The 19275-nt window shown below is 43.8% G+C and overlaps 1 protein-coding gene across 2 annotated transcripts in view; it reads right to left on the bottom strand.

Annotated features, from left to right (window-relative positions):
- The window catches only part of HOMER1 (homer scaffold protein 1), a 130705-nt gene that overhangs the window by 90844 nt on the left and 20586 nt on the right, over nucleotides 1–19275 (bottom strand). The window lies entirely within an intron of this gene.

Here is a 19275-nt window from a genome sequence, read left to right as displayed (position 1 = left end):
GGGAAGCCAATTAACTTATCTGTATATTTTTGGGATGTGGGAGGAAACCGGAGTGCCTGGAGGAAACCCACACAGACTCAAGGAGATCATACAAACTCCATGTAGATAGTGCCCTGGCTGGGATTCAAACCGGAGACCCAGCACTGCAAGGCCAGAGTGCTAACCACCATGCCACAGCGAATTTGTATTTCATTTGCCATAACTATGCTAGTGGTTAGCACACTCGCCTTGCAGTGCCCGGTTCATATTCCACCCAGGCCACTATTTGCACAGAGTTTGTATGTTCACCCCATGTTTGTGTGGGTTTCCTCCATGGACTCTGGTTTCCCCCCACATCCCAAAAACAAACAGATAAGTTAATTGGCTTCCCCCTAAATTGGCCTTAGACTAGGATACATGCACTACACGATACATACATAGACATAGGACTGGTAGGGATTAGATTGTCCCCTCTGAGGGACAGTTATACTCTGTACAGCACTGTGGAAGAGGTTGACGCTATATAAATACTAAATGATAATAATAACATAATCTTCTCTGCATATGACTGGACATTTGAAGTAAACACGTCATTCACCACAGATTTCATTTTTGTAAAATCACTATTGGAGCACGACCTGTTTTTGAAGTTTTCAATCCATGCAGTATATCAAAAATGTACTTTTATCTGTTTTTCCTTATATAGAAAAACTAGAATGAGCTGGACAGATTTATCCATAAATAAAATCTTACAAGGAATTCTAAACGGAAGAGATCCTCAATTAAGCAAATGAGTAAAATTAATATTCAAGTATGAATCCATTCACTTGTGTGGCTCCAGCCCTGCCAGTCAGGCAATCTGTCAGCGATTTGCTGTTTGGCTCAAAGCGGGATAGCACCTTCTTATGTCCAGCATTTAAGTACATTTAAAAGCATGTGGTAATCCAAAGCTCAATATGTGGCTCATGTTAATTAGATCCCAGCTGCTGCACATCTACAAATGATACTTCAATATCTCTGGATTTAAAGCCCAATAAAAAATGTCTGCGTTAACTCCCTTGGCGTTATGATTCTTTCTGGATTATAGCGTCTAAAAGCAGTGCAATTTGTTTGCAGGCTTTTAGACCCCAAAACCTGGGAAAAAATTATGCTGCTAGAAAGCCTGCAGCAGCCCCAGCACTTACTCAACTCCTTGGGATCCAGCGCTGCAGTTCTCCCTCCGTCCTCTGGGTGGTGCTGTAGTGAAATTGCCATCTGTCATCATGATGACAGACGGCGATCTCACCAGGGGGATGCACAGCCTCCAAGGACAGGAAGAAGAATGGCTTCCAGTGTCTAGATCCCCAGGGAGGTGAGTGAAAATACCCGTTGCGCGCTATGCCTGCACAAGGCTCCCGGCGGCAACCACGAGTCACTCTGGGCTACCGCTCCTGGCTTGTTTTTTCCACCCCCGAGCCTGACTCAGGATTACCGCCAAGGAGGTTAAAGGACACCTGAAGTGAGAAGAATATGTAGTCCGACATATATTTATTTCCTTTTAAATCGAACCTGAAGCGAAAATAAACTTATGAGACTTACTTATAACAGCCAACTGTGATAGTATGATGCAATGTTATAAAAATGTATTATGAAATGCACACAGCGCAAGGCTAAGTGTAGTGGGGCAAAAAAACAAAGTAAACTGCAGTGGCACGCGATGTAAAGTATTAAAAAAAAAATGGGCTGTTTAGGTCACACATATGCTTTACAATTGCGTATGTGCAACGTGCCCCTTTATGATCACACTGCTAATTTTTGCGGATGTAAACTATTATGCGGAATCTTCTGGCAACAGCGGTAAAATTCTGCCGTTTCTAATTGGCCAGATACTTCGTGGTCTGACTGGCCTAATATTTCCATGGCACAATACTGATTTTCTAACTTGCACAATGCGTCAGAGTCTTGTGATTGGCTTAGGCCCCGTTCACACTTGCGTTTCTGTGCCAAACGGACCGGATGACCGGACCGGATCCGATCCGGTCCGGTCGCATCAGGTATGAATACGGCTGCGATCCGGATTCGTTTGGTAAAAGAAATAAAAAACTATATAAAAATGTTGGGGTCTGGGAGGTCAGCAGAAGGTGCACCTGTAGAATCAGGTCCTCCGCTGTTTAGGGCCTCACCTCCGTGTCAGACATACTGCCAAACAGCTCCAGCACGTTAGTCACTGCTGCTCCACTCCAGAAATGCTGGGCCCATGTGTCCCCATCCAAAATGGCCGCTAGAAAACGCATAGGAAGTGGGGTAGAACGTCAGTTTTTTAAGGCCAGTGTGTTCTGTGCTTTCCGTTCCCCATTGGTTTCTATTTCCGGATGGTGCAGTCAGGCTCCGGTCCGGGTGCGTGGGCCGGATGATCCGGACCCGAAAAATAGAGCATGTTGGAAAAGTATCCGGAGTCCGGATCCGATCCGGCTCCGTTCTGTACGGAACGGACGCATGTGAACGTCCGCATAGACTTTGCATTGCTATGCGGAACGTACGTTCCGTTTGTACAGTATACGGTCCGGATCCGATCAGGCGAATCCGGACAGCGAACGCCAATGTGAACCGGGCCTTAAAATAATTTCCGAGTCTCAGTAATGCAGTATTTCCACAGAATAACGATTTCCGCTGCGGAAAACAGATTTCTTATCGGAAACTTGGAATTCAGAATCCCGACGAAATCAGAAGCTGATCCGTAAGTTTTACAACTACAAAATGTTAAACTGCACCAACACTTTGACTTGCGCCTCAAAGAAGGGCAATTCGAGCTCACTGTCAGTTTTGCATATTCTTAGCTGGCTGCATTTTAATATGGAATTGTAATTTTTTTAACACCAAAAGACTTGAGAAGCACTCACGTATATTTAGGGTCATTTTATCATGAAGGTTGAATTCCCCATTTCTGAACGATGTGTTGCTCTCTGCACACAGCTGCACACACTCTCTGCTGACATCATGTTATATTTCTCTACAGTTTGTCAGTTTCTATTGTGTGATGTACCGTCATTTTGAATAGATTTACAGGTCTGCCAGTGGTGTGAAGAAGCCCCATTTATATGTCTGCAGTTTATTTTCACTTACGCTTAGTGTTTGCAAACTTCCTACGTCAGTGTGTCGCATTTAGCATCCGTGGGGAACACTTCTTCTTATGTTACAGAAAACACCTATATCCCTTTCAAGATTCTTTTCTGCAGTAGCTGGGCTGAATGGGGGAGAACTCCACTTTACTACTTTACTATGGTGGGGTCTCAATTATCCGTCACTAGCGGGAATTACTTAACTCTTCCTGTACTGGAAACATACTCTTTTCTTTGCTACTTATGTTCTATTTCTTAGCTGTACCCCACATACATTACAGTATATCATAAGTTTATTTTTGCTTCAGGTTTGCTTTAAAAAAATAAATCTGAGTAAGTATTTTTATGGTTAAAGAGGAACTCCAGCCTAAACCAACATACTGTCATTAAGTTGCATTAGTTATGTTAATTAAAATAGATAGGTAATATAATCTCTTACCCACCCTGTTTTAAAAGAACAGGCAAATGTTTGATTTCATGAGGGCAGCCATCTTTTTGGTTGAAAGGAGGTGACAGGGAGCATGAGACACAGTTCCAACTGTCCTGTGTGCTGATCACCCCTCCCAGTTGCTAGGCAACGTGAACAACAACATAGGAAATCCTATCATGCTCTGCACAGCATCAGGGAAAAATGGCCCAGGCTTTTTTTCTTTGATGGGTGGAGCTTAGCTAAAAACGATGCTTTGGTAAGAAAAACAAAGTTCTGATGCTGTGAAACTGTTAAAGAAACACCAAGCCTTTTCAGTGCTGCTGAGTAGATTTTTAGTCCGGAGGTTCACTTTAAAAGTATCAAAACATCTTTTGAAAGCATGTACTGTATCCACAAGTATGGAGCATGCCCAACAAATATATAGAGATGTTGCGAACTGTTCGCTCGGCGAACATCTCTGGGGCTTTTACTACTTCTGGGTCGCTCTGACCCGGAGTAGTACGCCTGCGCTGCCCGGCAAAGCGCATCCTAGATCGCGCTCCTGTTGCCGGGCACTCTCTGCGCATGTGCGTGACGTCGTTCATGACGTCACGCACATGCGCAGAAAGTGCCCGGCAACAGGAGCGCGATCTAGGACGCGCTTTGCCGGGCAGCGCAGGCGTACTACTCCGGGTCAGAGCAACCCGGAAGTAGTAAAAGCCCCATGCTTTCAGAGATGTTCGCCGGCGAACGGTTCGGGAACCGTTCGCTACATCTCTACAAATATATAGGGCTCGATTAACTAAAGCGTGATAACTCAGTTATCACGTGTAAAGGCTTTGCACGTGCCAAGTATCATTATCACGTGAAGTCACTGCAGATCACGCATGGAATGTAGATCATGAATTACTACTGTATACAGTACATAAAGCGAAGCGCGTTAAACTTTGCCATTGAAAACTATGGCGCTTCGCGCGATCAGAAGATAGAGTTTGGTAATGAAATCAGCAATGGTGCTTGAATTAACATGTAAGTTAATGTAATACGGTGCGCGCAAAGTTTAACGTGCGCCGCTTTATGTACTGTATACAGTAATAATTCATGATCTACATTCCGTGATCTGCAGTGACTTCACGTGATAATGATACTTACCATGTGATAATGATACTTACCACGTGATAATGATACTTAGCACATGATATCACATGCAAAGCGGCTTATCGCTGTCGTGCTAAGTGTTGGCACGGTTTAGTGAATCGGGCCCCTAGTGTCAAAGGGCTCTTTGAGATGATGTTACCCACTATAGGGGTACTTGGATAAGGAAGTAATTAATAAAGAGGTACATGCTATACTAATGTTGAGAAACACTAGGCTAGGGAACACACAAGTATATAGCTCTGTATGTTTTGCTTCTAACATGCGTTCCTCAAGCATCTTGGCAAGGTCTTGAATGCAGCACTTGAATTTTAATTAGGGTCTTATTGAGCACTTTGAGGGCTAGTCTACACCGGCTTAAATTTACTTCTTCACTGTTCCAAAAGATCTTATTCAAAATTCTAATAATATTTTCAAAATTTTGCTAATGCGCTTCAGAAATACATCAGAAATTAAAAAGCAAAACACAATAGCCTGTGTAGCCTATGCCTGAGAACAGCATACGTTATCTAGGGCAGTGTTTCTCAACATCTCATTAATATGTACCCCTTTTAAAACCCTGTACTCACCAAGTACCCCCTGGCATAGTAAATATTATCACAAGTACCCCTTGACAAATATATATTTAATTGTAGTACATGATAATTGGTTTGAAACAATTTCCAAGCATTTACTATTGCTTTTAATTAACTAAAATACTAATTTAGTGTTGTTTAAATAAGATTAATCATTTTCTAAAACTCTAAATTTGTTATTCTTGGTTAAGTATATGAACCCTGAGTACCCCCTGGAACCATCAGAAGTACCCCCTGGGGTACACGTACCACACGTTGAGAACCTCTGATCTAGGGAAACCAGCGCCTATGGCAAGCACTGAGACGGTGCCCCTGAGGTAAGGGGGGACTGTGCCCCTGGGGTAAGGCAGTTGGGAGGGGGTTAAAATAGCCTTTGGAGATTACCACAGCAATGCGCGATAATCCCTTCCTTCTGGCTGAAAGCCAAGCAGGAAGTGAGACTCTCTAGCGTCTGGTCGATATTATAATTGCGTGGAAGTGTATTGAAGAAATACGCTTCCGCGCAGGTGCACTGAAACGCGAATGCCAAAAAGTTTAAAAAAGCTGCACCGCCATACACTAACATTACTTCTGGTCACCGCGCATGCTGGCCCCTAACGCGCTGTTGCCCGCACGTCAAACTGGAGACTTCCGGCACATCAAATCACACAGCACCAGGTATGAAATACGCTGGTTTAGCTTTACCCTGCGGCAAAACAAGGTAACGCAAGGTGCCAGTGTGAAAAGGGGCCTCAGGGCACTGCCACATGGGAGACTTTGTAACATATCAACAGGTTACTTACAGCTGGACTACTGCAATGTTCTCTATACAAGCCTTCCAAAAAAAAAGACCTGCACCACCTTCGGTCACTCTGCTGGCTACCCGTAAAATGGAGAATTCTATTGGATTATTGGCATTCATATCTAATTGATTCATCGCAACTGTATCCCACCTTCCACAACTTTACATCACATGGATCTACCGGAATAACTTGGTCATCCCCTTCTAAAACCTTTGGAGGCAGAGCCGTCTGTCATGCTGCCCCTACACTTTGGAACTCCTTGCCACACCCTTCCCTGCATTCACTAATTCCACTGTAACGCAGTCCGTCCTGCAACTGTGTATTGATGAGACATATACTCTATATGTGCTTTGAGTAATATGAGAAAAAAGCGCTTTACAAGTGGTATTTAAAGTATCACAGAGGCATGTCCCAGTGACTGTAGCTGTGATGCTGTTTGTTGCTATTACAAGTGAAAGAGATTCTGTAGCCATGACATGCTGCTAGACCAGCTACAAGTCCCTCATGAGCATCTGCTGCAGCTGCTGTAATATGCTAAGACATCACCAAGTGCAGATCACAGGTTTCTAGGTGATCCATAGTAACTCAGTAACCACCAGTCAGCACAGGCCCCTATATAATTACAGAGCAAGGAATCAATGCATTATAGAAGGGCTGGTGTTGATTGGCAGGTGCCATGTTACCAGAGGTCACCCAGAATGAGAGCAGAGCCTGCACTGTGCTTCCCTTCACAGCAGAGGAAGTGTGGCATGCACTGATGCCAGCCTCATCACGGGCTATTCTGTGGACAGTTAGGTTATTTTACCTGGGTCTTTCAAACAAATGTGATCTTTAATTTTACCCAAAACAATGCAGGTAGACGTTAAAGAGAAACTGTAACCAAGAATTGAACTTCATCCCAATCAGTAGCTGATACCCCCTTTCTCATGAGAAATCTATTGCTTTTCTCAAACAGATCACCAGGGGGCTCTGTATGGCTGATATTGTGGTGAAACCCCTCCCACAGTGTGATGTCAGGATCATGGTTCTGACATCACACCGTGGGAGCCTTGTTGCATTGTGGGAAATAACAGCCCTAAACAACACCACCCACCGGTGCCGAATTCTAACCAATTCCCCCATGCCTTACCCTAACCATCCCCCCTGCCTCAGTCCCTGCAACCTTCACAGTTATGGAGATTGGGTGCCACCATAGGTGCCCAAGTTAATAGCCACAATTAACCAATATAACAGGAAATTTGGGCACGTAAGGCGTCCAATAAAATATCAGGAGCTTTTTTATTTGTAGCCACAGTATTTATATTGGGCATCCACATTTCCTGTTATAGCCTCTAGTCATGGCTACTAACATGAAAACCTCCCCAGCGCCTCCGGCACCCAAATTACCTGCTGGTAAGAGGTTCGGAATTGGTAGATTACAGTACCTGCTCTGAGAGGCAGCTAAATAGAAAGTAAAGTGCATTTACTATGGGAGAGATGTACAACTTACTGTATTCTTTGGACTATAACACTCAATTTTTCTCCCCCAAAACTGGGGAAAAAAGTCACTGCATCTTATAGTGCAAATGCAGGGAGTTCCTAACTAGTGAACGCCTGCCAATACAAATCTCCAATCCGCCGCAATATTGGGGACTCCCTGTACTGTGCCCATGCAGAGGAGGACACAGGGGGACAAAACGGGACACGGGGACACAAAGAGGCATAGAGGAGCACACAAGGGGGACGCATAGAGGAGGACACAAGGGGGACAGAGGCAGACACAGGAAGACACAAGAGGTACAAAAAGGAATGAGGTACAAAGGGGGCATAATCCACAAGATGCTCCTTCACCATGGATGCACCAGGTTTAGCATATATATTTTTTCCCTGGATTTGGTCCTCTAAACCGAGGTGCGCCTTATGGTCAGGAGCTTCGGAAGCAGTAGATTTGGGCGCATGAGACAAGTGGACAAAAAGGGCGCCCCATTCACTTCCATTATAAATATCGTTTAATGGGCGCTGAACAGGGAAAAAAAGGCGCCGGAGATTTTTAAGGATTTATAACGGCGCCCGGAGATATTTAAGGATTTATAACTATGTTTGTGATGATTTAAGTTTACAAAATGAGCCCGTGACGAATAACGTTTATGAAGATACTAAATCACTATTTCTAAAACATTTCTAAAACATTATTATCCACCCAAAAAAATAATTTACATTTTTTTCTTTACATTTTTTATTTATTAATGTCTGTTTTATTATCCATAGAGGGTTTTAGGTTTAGGCACCAACTGGGGGGTCTTAGGTTTAGGCACCAACTGGGGGGTCTTAGGTTTAGGCACCAACAGGGGGGTCTTAGGTTTAGGCACCAACAGGGGGGTCTTAGGTTTAGGCACCAACAGGGGGGTCTTAGGTTTAGGCACCAACTGGGGGGTCTTAGGTTTAGGCACCAACAGGGGGGTCTTAGGTTTAGGCACCAACAGGGGGGTCTTAGGTTTAGGCACCAACAGGGTGGTCTTAGGTTTAGGCACCAACTGGGGGGTCTTAGGTTTAGGCACCAACAGGGGGTCTAGGGGTTAGGGATAGGTACAGGGAGGGTTTTTAATAAACGTAAATATAAGTTTCACTTTACAAATAGGGAAGATTAACGTTTTAAGAATTGCCGATCTCATACACATTATTTAGTGATTTATAAATTCTTAAAACACTATTTATAAACGAAATTCTACACAATATTTCTATAAACGATATTTTCCATTTATCGTTTATACCACGCGCCCTTTTTTCCCGACGCCCTTTTCGTACGTACGCAGGAGCTTCTTATAGTCCAAAAAATACGGTACGTGTAGGTGTAAATATAAATGTTAGTTTTTCACCATAGTGCCCCTTTAACTAAAGCCACCCATCAGATTTGGGCACAGTTATAAAGATTAGACAAAAATAATCTCTTCTCTGTGAGTGGCAAATTCTGTCTGATCATGTAAGGATAGCATGCCCACAGTCGCTGAGAGGTTAAAATGACTAAATACTAAAACCCCCATTGCCGGCATATTTTGGCCATTATGATTTGTAAGGGATTTATGATCCGGATGGACTTGGGTGTCGACATTTGCCTGATTTACAGAAGGTCTGCAGCCATTAGACTAAGCAGCAGATTGTGTTTTATCACAATGAAATGTGCCAGCAGGTTTAGCGGCCACTTTTCCGGACAGAGTAAGTGGCTCTGAAAAATCCTCGCATGGAATGTGAACCATTTGTCATTTCTGAAGAGAAATCCAACAATATTTTATCTGCTTAGGACAGGCGGGTATTTTAATCTCTGCATTTAGAAAATACAGATGTGGGGCTCCCCACCCCAAGCTGCTACAATATGTAAGCAGATCAGAGTTGAGATTCTGAAATAGAATTATTACTATTATTATTGTTTTTAAAGGAAACTTGAGACCAAAGAGATACCTGTGGCATACTCCAGCCCCCTTGAGGACGCTCCGCCCCTCGCCGTCTCCCGCTGGATTGTCCGGTATTCTGATCGAGTCGCGCTTCACACACATGCGTGGCCCATCCGTGCATGCTTCCCTGTCGTAGTAGTAGAAGTAGTTACTGCGCAGCTGCAGAACTCTCCCGGCTACAGGAGGATGCACAACAAAGCTCTACTTGGCCAGAATACCGGGCTGTCCAGCAGGATACAGGAGCGGCCCGGGGAGACAGCAAGGGACCAAGTGGCCTCAATGGGGCTGGAGGAAGCCATAGGTAAGTATAAAACCTGAGACCTCTTTGGTCTCAGGAACACTTTAAGTTACAATATATGCAGAGGATGCAAATGACAAACCTACATAGACAATTAATACAAGCTAGAAGGAATAATGGACGCCACCAATTTGACCATCTATAGGTAAGATGATACTACTTTGACCTTCCCAGGCTAAAAGTAAGGAGATCAATTCAAGCATCTGACCTAAAATAAACGCAATGGGCCTGATTCACAAAGCTTTTCTCTTAAATTATCTCACCTTATTTATTAACTCACAGTTTATCTCTCCTTAAATGACTTAACTCAAGGTTTAGCTCTCCTTATCTAACTAAAATCATGGTTTAGCTCTCCTTATTTGACGCAACTCATGGTTTAGCTCTCCTTATTTGACATAACTTATGGTTTAGCTCTCCTTATTTGGCATAACTCATGGTTTAGCTCTCCTTATTTGGCATTACTCATGGTTTAGCTCTCCTTATTTGACGTAACTCATGGTTTAGCTCTCCTTATTTGGCATAACTCATGGTTTAGCTCTCCTTATTTGACATAACTCATGGTTTAGCTCTCCTTATTTGGCATAACTCATGGTTTAGCTCTCCTTATTTGACATAACTCATGGTTTAGCTCTCCTTATTTGACATAACTCATGGTTTAGCTATCCTTATTTGGCATAACTCATGGTTTAGCTCTCCTTATTTGGCATAACTCATGGTTTAGCTCTCCTTACTTGACATAACTCATGGTTTAGCTCTCCTTATTTGGCATAACTCATGGTTTAGCTCTCCTTATTTGACATAACTCATGGTTTAGCTCTCCTTATTTGGCATTACTCATGGTTTAGCTCTCCTTATTTGACATAACTCATGGTTTAGCTCTCCTTATTTGACATAACTCATGGTTTAGCTCTACTTATTTGGCATAACTCATGGTTTAGCTCACCTTATTTGATATAACTCATGGTTTAGCTCTCCTTATCTAAGTATCTCATGAATTCTCTCTCCTTATTTGTTTATCTCATGCATTAGCACTAAGTAACCTTTGTGAATTAACCCCAATATATTTTATAAGATGTCTATGCAAATAACACAGGATTACTGCTGGGATATACAAAATTTGCATTATACTTTCATACTAAATAAAGAAATATATCAGTTTCTGCCATGAGAACCTAAAATAATGCAGTGAATTAGAGAACTAGGTTAAACACAACACTTAAGAATTTCACTTTTATTGGGAATCTTAGAATACCAATAGGCATAATAAAAATACTTTTATGTAAAAATTCCCATACTAATCTCCTCAGTAAGTTTACCACCAGCCTTAAAGAGAAAACGTAACCAAGAATTGAACTTCATCCCAATCAGTAGCTGATACCCTATTTTACATGAGTGTGAAGAAACGCGGAAGAGCCGCCGCCATGAGTCAGCGGGAGGCGGCTCTTTCTGCGCATGGCGTGGCAGAACGCGGAAAAACCGCTGCGTCCGACGCGGCGGTTAGCGCGCATGGGCCTGTTTCGAGTAGTCTGACCCAGCGCGGGGAGGCCGCCGCCGGGGCTGATGGCAGTGCGACCAACCCCGCGCACGAGTCAGCAAGCACATTGGCAGACAGTACTGGTGCGGATGGGAGTGATAGTCCACCAAGATTCAGAATGACGCGCGTGCGCGCAGAGAGGCGGAACTTATATGGCAGTCAGAAGTAGGTCAGCTGACCAAGCTGGTCAGCTGACAATTCTGTGTCCTCTCATTGGTCCAGCACTTAGGGAGGTGCTGGAAAGTAGCTGTGTATATATACTGCTGGCTGTTCAGTTGCTGGTTGTCTGGCGTTGCGAACACAACGTGGTAGCACTCAGACCTGTCTGTATCTGTGTTCTAGCATAGGTTCCAAAGGTGTTGACGGCCACGGATCTCACACCTTAGCGTTAGGAAATTATACTGTATTATCTGTTATGACCTTCTGCTTGCCTGACTATTCTTCTGAACTCTGATCCTGTACCTAGCTATTCTGATACTCTGTTGCCGAACCCCGGCTCGCCCTAAGACTCTGCATCTGCCCCCTGATTCTGTACCTCGATATTTCTGATACCCTGTTGCCGAACCCTGCTTGTTTATTAGACGCCACATCTGCCTTCTGTATCTGTACTGTATCTGTCTGTGTGGTTACGACCTGGTTTGTCCGACCTCGAGAACCGACCTTACTGTCAGAGGCGGTTCCCAGTCCTGGTAGGGACACTCCCTCCTGAGTGTCATTCTAGGTTGTCCTTCCTACTCTCGGCCTGACTCCTCCCTCCGGGAGAGTTCAGGTCTTCGGAAGGAATTGTGCAGTACTCCTTACTGCCCTGAGGCCTAGTCCTCTAAGTATTACTGTTGCACCAAACACTACTACTCCACTCAGGTGTCCAGAGGTTAGCCTATATATCTGATTATCGGTGATACTGCAGATCATCAATAATCTGGTATATATCTGTATTCCCAGTGATACTGCAGATCACCGGTAATCAGATCCTCTCTGTGTTACACCGATCGTTACAATGAGAAATCTATTCCTTTTCACAAATGGATCATTAGGGGGCACTGTATGGCTGATATTGTGGTGAAACCCCTCCCTCAGGAAACTGTGAGGACCATTTTCCTGGCAGTTTCCTGTCTGTGAACCTCATTGCATTGTGGGAAATAGCTGTTTACAGCTGTTTCCAACTGCCAAAAAAAGCAAGTAGCCGGTACTTCCACTTACATCACCTGCCAGCAGTAAAAATGTCACCATGTGATAAATGTCAGAAGGGAGAGGAAAGATTTTACAATGGGCAAACACTGACTAAATCATTTATACATAATTATTGTAAAAATGAAGCACTTTTTTATCACACTATTTTCACTGGAGTTCCTCTCAAAGCAACTCCATCCTGATGCCCTGCATAGTCATCGTCCTTACTGCTACCATATGGCTCTGTTTGGAATTTGCTGTATCGCTGATACTTCCTTTTCTGAATGACTATTGCTTTCTGCAGGTGGCAGTTGTGTTGTTAGCATGTTAGAAGAGCTTTGATTTAGCTGATCACAGAAATAAAGTCTTTATTCCCAAGACTCTGACTGTTATGGCATATTATTTCCCCAAACAGGTCATGTGATCTTTTAGAGAAAAGGTAAAGATTTCTCAGGGGATAGGGGGTATCAGCTACTGATTGGGATGAAGTTCAGTCCTTGCTTACAGTTCCTCTTTACCGGTGCAATTTCTAGCGAACGATCATATTTTCAAGCTGACCATCAGAAAATATTGCATTTAATTGATACACTGCATTAAATAATCCAAGCTATTTCTGATATTGAAACCATCTGCGATCTTATCTATAAAAAAAAAAAAAATCCACCACACCAAGCGATCAGTTCTTTAAGCAGACCCTGAACAGAGTTGATCAAAGGAATTCTGGACTTACTTGGGGCTTCCTCCAGCCCCCCATAGCCTGTTGATGTAAGGGTCCTGTGCTTGCCGCCAGCAGGACCAGGAGGGGACCCATAGGACACCAAGGGACCTCGCTGCCTGGGGGGGGGGGGGGGGGGCTGGAGGAAGCCCCAGGTAAGTTCAGATTTCCTTTTTTACATCTGCTCAGGGTCCCTTTAAGCAAATAAATAGATAATGTGATCATTCAGGATCAATTAGGTCCACTATCTTCTCTGTTTTCATACAATACAATCGGATCCAATATAAAATCGTTTACTAAAAATTGTACTGTCAATAAGCACCTCTAATATATTATATGCTTGACTTTGATGCTAGCCTTTATCTCCAGTATTTTCAGCCCCCACAGCCGACAAAGTCGCATTTCTTTTCCTTTTTTTTTTAAAGAAGACAGCACAGCATCCTCCATACTTCATTCAGTACACGTTTCCATTAAAAATGTGGGAGAAATCAAAAGATTCCAGGGTTGAAAATATAGACACACAGGCAAGAGGCATCTCAGTAGCTGTGGGTACCAGCACACGGCCAAGGCAACGTGCAAGGAAGAAAAACTCTATTGTCATGGCGACATTATCCCAAGTAGTAAGCAGTTCATGCCGTAGAGCAATCTGCGTTCTCATTTAAAGATAATCACTCCCTGCAAAATTAACTGTAACAGATTTAAGCACCAGGACACCACTTTTATAGCAGGTGGTATGAAGGTGTGAGCATGTAAATGTAAAGATCGTGCTTCACTTTATAGAACTCAGATGTGTGGCACAGCGATGGGCAGCTTGTTGTATGAAAGACTCTCTACCTAGTTTTTTTATTCAGTGCTCTGCATAAACTCACTCATTATCCCAAGCAGAAAGGAAAAGCAACTCAGGCTTAGTTCATGCATAAATCTGTACATTTCTGGTCCAATCCAGTCCTGTCAGTTTTGCATTCGTTTTTTTAATCAGTTTTACAGGATTGGAACTTTTCGTGTGTGAACCAAGCCTGAACCAAGCCTTAAAGTGGTCTGAAACTCTGACATAACATTCAATGTCATGTGATCACGCAGTGGTTGACTTGTTTCTCCCACATAAATTCCTTTGGGGCATTTTGCACACATGATCAGGTATACCACATTAGATGAGTCGCAGGAAAAGGTGCCTTGTACTTTGTATTCCTGTTGTGTTCCTGGTATTAGTATCCTGTCAGTGGAATGGATGTGTTTACAGGTCCCACACTTTTTCCCTCGGCAGGGGAATGTTCCTTTCTGTTCTTGCCTATTTAAGGCACTCCTCACTATCATCTGCTTAAGATTGGGTGGCTGTCGAAACGCTAGGAGGGGAGGTTCAGGGAATATCTTTTTCAGTCTCTGATCCTTGTGTAGAACAGGATGAAGTTCTTTTGCAATCTTTCTTAAAGGGAAGGTTCAGGGTGGCTCTTAAAAAAATAAAAATGCCCATCCACTTACCTGGGGCTTCCTCCAGCCGTGGGCAGCCAGGACGTGCCCTCGGCGCCGCTCCGCAGGCTCCCGGTCCCCTCCGGTGGCCGACCCGACCTGGCCAGGCCGGCTGCCAGGTCGGGCTCTTCTGCGCTTCAGAATGCGCCTCACGGGGGCGCGCTGACGTCATCGGACGTCCTCCGGGCTGTACTGCGCAGGTACAGTAGTTCTGCGCCAGCGCAGTACAGCCCGGAGGACGTCCGATGACGTCAGCGCGCCCCCGTGAGGCGCATTTTGAAACGCAGAAGAGCCCGACCTGGCAGCCGGCCTGGCGAGGTCGGGTCGGCCACCGGAGGGGACCGGGAGCCGAGGGCACGTCCTGGCTGCCCACAGCTGGAGGAAGCCCCAGGTAAGTGGATGGGCATTTTTATTTTTTTAAGAGCCACCCTGAACCTTCCCTTTAAGATTTCCAGGCGTGGGCTGTAGGTAACTACCAGTGGGACACGGCTCTCTTCCTGGCTCTGCTTGTACTCCAGGAGCTGAGTCCTAGGGATGTTGTTAGCTTTCTTGATTTGGGTCTCAGCCATTAGAGGATTGTATCCCTGTTTTATGAAATTCTTCTTCAGGTAATCCAGGTGTTTGTCTTTCTCATCCTTGTCAGAACAGATCAGATTGCATCTTATTGCCTGGCTGTAAATTATGGAATTCTTTATATGTTTGGGGTGGAAACTGTCATACCTGAGGTATGTGGGACGATCCGTCGGTTTGCGGTACATGGACGTTTGTAAGCTGTTCTCTCTGATGTATATGGTGGTGTCAAGAAAGTTAATCTCCCTGTGAGAGTAGCTCAATTTCAGTTTGATTGTGGGATGGAAGGCAAGATGGAATTCACTGTCACTATTCATTTTATTTGCTTTCAGGTGCTGGCTTTAAATGCCACAATTCTCTTAAGCTTAGAATTAATGGTGCATGTAACCAGGCCAGTTAAAATTTGAATTCGGAATTTACGATGTCTCCCCATCACCAGATTCTGCTTTATGTCATGTTGAGGATTCTATTGATCTTATCAGTTTAGATAGGATGCCTGGGAAAGCCTCCTCAGTAACAGTTAAGGCATCTAATTACGTTTATGTTTGCTAAAGAATGTTTCTCCTCTGTATGTCAGTGTATATAAGCTGTGTTTTTCAGTTTTGGTCAGGAACCAGTCCGACGAAGGCTTTTTATAAGTCGAAAGCTCACTGTTTATCCATCTCTAAGTTAGCCAATAAATGGTATCATCCTGATTCAAAACTTCTTGCTTTTACTCATTGCTAACACGGTACAACACTTTACTGCTTCTACTATTTTTGCAGATGATACAAAATTGTGCAAAATCATCAACTCTCAGGAAGATAGGGATATATTGCAACAGGATCTGGATAGGATGGCTATTTGGGCACATAAATGGCAGATGAAATTCAATGTTGAAAAATGTATGCATTTTGGTCATACCAATGGTCGTACCAATGGTCTAGCACCATACAAAATAAATAGGATACAGTTGGGGACATCAAACTTGGAAAAAGGACTTAGGAGTACTCATCAACAAGTTAAATAATTGCACTCAATGCCAAGCTGCTGCAGCTAAAGCTAACAAAATTTTGGGATGCATTAAAAGGGAAATAAAAACGTTTGATGCTAGCATAATATTGCCCCTGTTTAACTCTCTAGTAAGGCCACATCTGGAATATGGAATTCAGTTCTGGGCACCACATTACAGGAAAGATATTGCAGTTTTAGAGCAGGTGCAGAGACGAGCAACAAAACTGATACGTGGGACAGAAGATCTCACTTACCAAGAAAGGTTAGATAAACTGGGTTTATTTAGTCTAGAGAAAAGACGCCTTAGAGGGGATCTAATTAACCTTCTGCCGCCCATGTCACGCCAATGGGCGTGGCCGCGGCGGCAGCCCCAGGACCGCCTAACGCCGATTGCCGTAAAGTCCTGGGGCTGTAATTTGCATGAGATCGCGCGCACGCTGCGCGCGCATCTCATGCTCGGAGGCGGAGTTCCGCCTCGCCTTCAGTCTCCGAGCGGCTATTGACGCTCGGGAGAATGTTAGACGGCGTGATCGCCGTCTATTTACTAGGTGCAGCGCTGCGATGAGCAGCAGCGCTGCACTGGGGACAGCCGTGTGACACGGCTGTCCCCATGGGGGACAAGAGAGCGATCGGCTCTCATAGGCAGAAGCCTATGACAGCCGATCGCCATAATTGGCTGGCTGTGGGGAGGGAGGGAGGGAAGAAATTTAAAGTAACAGGGTTTTTTTTTAAAAAAAAAACAAACAATAATATTTATTTTTAAAAAAATAAACATGGGGGGAGCGATCAGACCCCACCAACAGAGAGCTCTGTTGGTGGGGAGAAAAGGGGGGGGGGGAATCACTTGTGTGCTGAGTTGTGCGGCCCTGCAGCTTGGCCTTAAAGCTGCAGTGGCCAGTTTTTCTAAAAATGGCCTGGTCACTAGGGGGGTTTAGCCCTGCAGTCCTCAAGTGGTTAACATGTATAAATACATCAGAGGGCAATATAATAGCTTGGCGGATGAGCTTTTTGTCCCTTGGCCTTCTCAAAGGACTAGAGGACATGATCTGCGCATGGAGGAAAAACGTTTTAGCCATTTATTTAGGAAAGGGCTCTTTACAGTAAGAGTGATTAAGATGTGGAATGCGTTGCCACAGGGAGCAGTTATGGCAAATTCTATACCTGCATTTAAAGGGGGCTTAGATGCTTTCCTTGCATTGAAAGACATCCATGGCTACAATTACTAGGTAATGCTCAGTGATGTTGATCCAGGGATTTTATCTGATTGCCATCTGGAGTCGGGAAGGAATTTTTTCCCTTTTGCCACTAATTGGACCTTGTAAGGGTTTTTTTTTCGCCTTCCTCTGGATCAACAGGGATATGTGAGGGGGCAGGCTGGTGTTGTACTTTGTTCTCTGGTTGAACTAGATGGACGTATAACTTTTTTCAACCCAAATAACTATGAAACTATGTAACATAACTGTATCTATCCTTCTACTCCTAAAAAATAACTTTTTTTTTTTTTGGTACCTCATGGTTTTATTTTATATTTAAATATTTACAAAATATATTTAATGTTTTATTGTCTCAGCTCAATGGCATACTATTAAGGCCCCTTTTACACTTACCGACACTAACTGCTTTGCGTCGCTTTCACCTAAACACCTCAATGGTCATTTAAGTCAATGAAACATGACACACTTACTGCGATGCGATGGTTTTAGCTGACGCAGAAGTTGCAGTGCGTTATCACGCACCACACGCATCACTAGAAGCCATGAAAGTCAATCGAGAACATTTTAAATTTTTGGCATGTTTGCGCAGATTCAAATGACATACTTCCTGTCCAGCAGCACACACGTGACTGAAGGGTGCAACTTTTTGAAGACAGGTTGTCTCCAATTTTCCTGTCAACGCAGTCTGCCGCAAATACTAAAGTGTGTTTTATGGTGCGCTGCAATAGCCATTTTGACGTGCGCAAATCGCAATACACCAAGGGCTTGATTCACAAAGCGGTGCTAACCTACTTAGCACGTCTAAAGTCTTTAGACGTGCTAACCAGGCTGCTAAGTAGGTTAGCACCGAATTTCTGAATCAGATAATTCGGTGCTAACCTACTTAGCACCCTGGCTAGCACGTCTAAAGACTTTAGACGTGCTAAGTAGGTTAGCACCGCTTTGTGAATCAAGCCCCAAGTGTAATAGGACCCTGAGTGTCCTAGAGATCAAATACATGAACTGTTGACCTCTTTTATCTATCCCCTGCTCTCAGAAGTTGCTCTCTACAGGGAAAAAAAGTTTTATGGCTATAATTCCATGTCAGTGAAAGTTACGCTATAATCCGACAAGAGAGAAACTGTTACTTGCATACCTGAAGTTTAAATCTTTTAGGCAAAAAAGTAACAAAAGAAGAAAAAAAAGGAACACAGCCTAGTTATTTGTGTGCTTGGCACTGTACATACACATGTCTATCTCATCATGTCACATGTCACCTCAGGTACACCTTAAAGCACTAGCATCTATTGTTCCCCTCAGTGGGTAAGGCAATTGGTTTGGGGATACTGTGAATGCTTTACAAGCGAAGGAGACAGCGAATAGGTTTCATTTGTTTTGTTTCATTAGATTCAACTGCCACTCTGTCCTTGAGGTAGACGGCTGGCATTGTGCAGTGTAACACTGCCTAAGATTATGACAAAGTGACACATCCTCCTGAATGCCAACAGCAGAATCTGGTGTTCCTGAGCTCGGCAGCTAAGCACACAACGGTTCAAAAAGCAACATAGAGTACAATACAAATTATCTGACACGCAACACAACCAGGTAAAATGTACAAAGGTTAATGTCCTGAAGAAGTACATATTGTTCCATGAAACATGTTGGTATAAAAGAATGATGAGATGAAAGTATGCTAAATGCAATTTATATTTTAGGGCTCGTTCACACTATGAAATCGCAAAACACTAGCGATTACCGCTAGCGGTTTTCGGGAGCGATTTTTCTGCCATTAACGCGGGAAAATTAATGGACAATATAGTGTTTTGGGAGCAATCGCGATTAGCGGTTCTATACATGCTAATTGCGATCGCTCCAGAATAGCCGCCAAAATGCTGCATGTAACGTGTTT

This window comes from Hyperolius riggenbachi, chromosome 1 (genome assembly GCF_040937935.1).
Source record: "Hyperolius riggenbachi isolate aHypRig1 chromosome 1, aHypRig1.pri, whole genome shotgun sequence".
NCBI lineage: Eukaryota > Metazoa > Chordata > Amphibia > Anura > Hyperoliidae > Hyperolius > Hyperolius riggenbachi.
The sequence above is the reverse complement of the archived record's forward strand: the minus strand, read 5'-3'. Positions and strand labels throughout refer to the sequence as shown.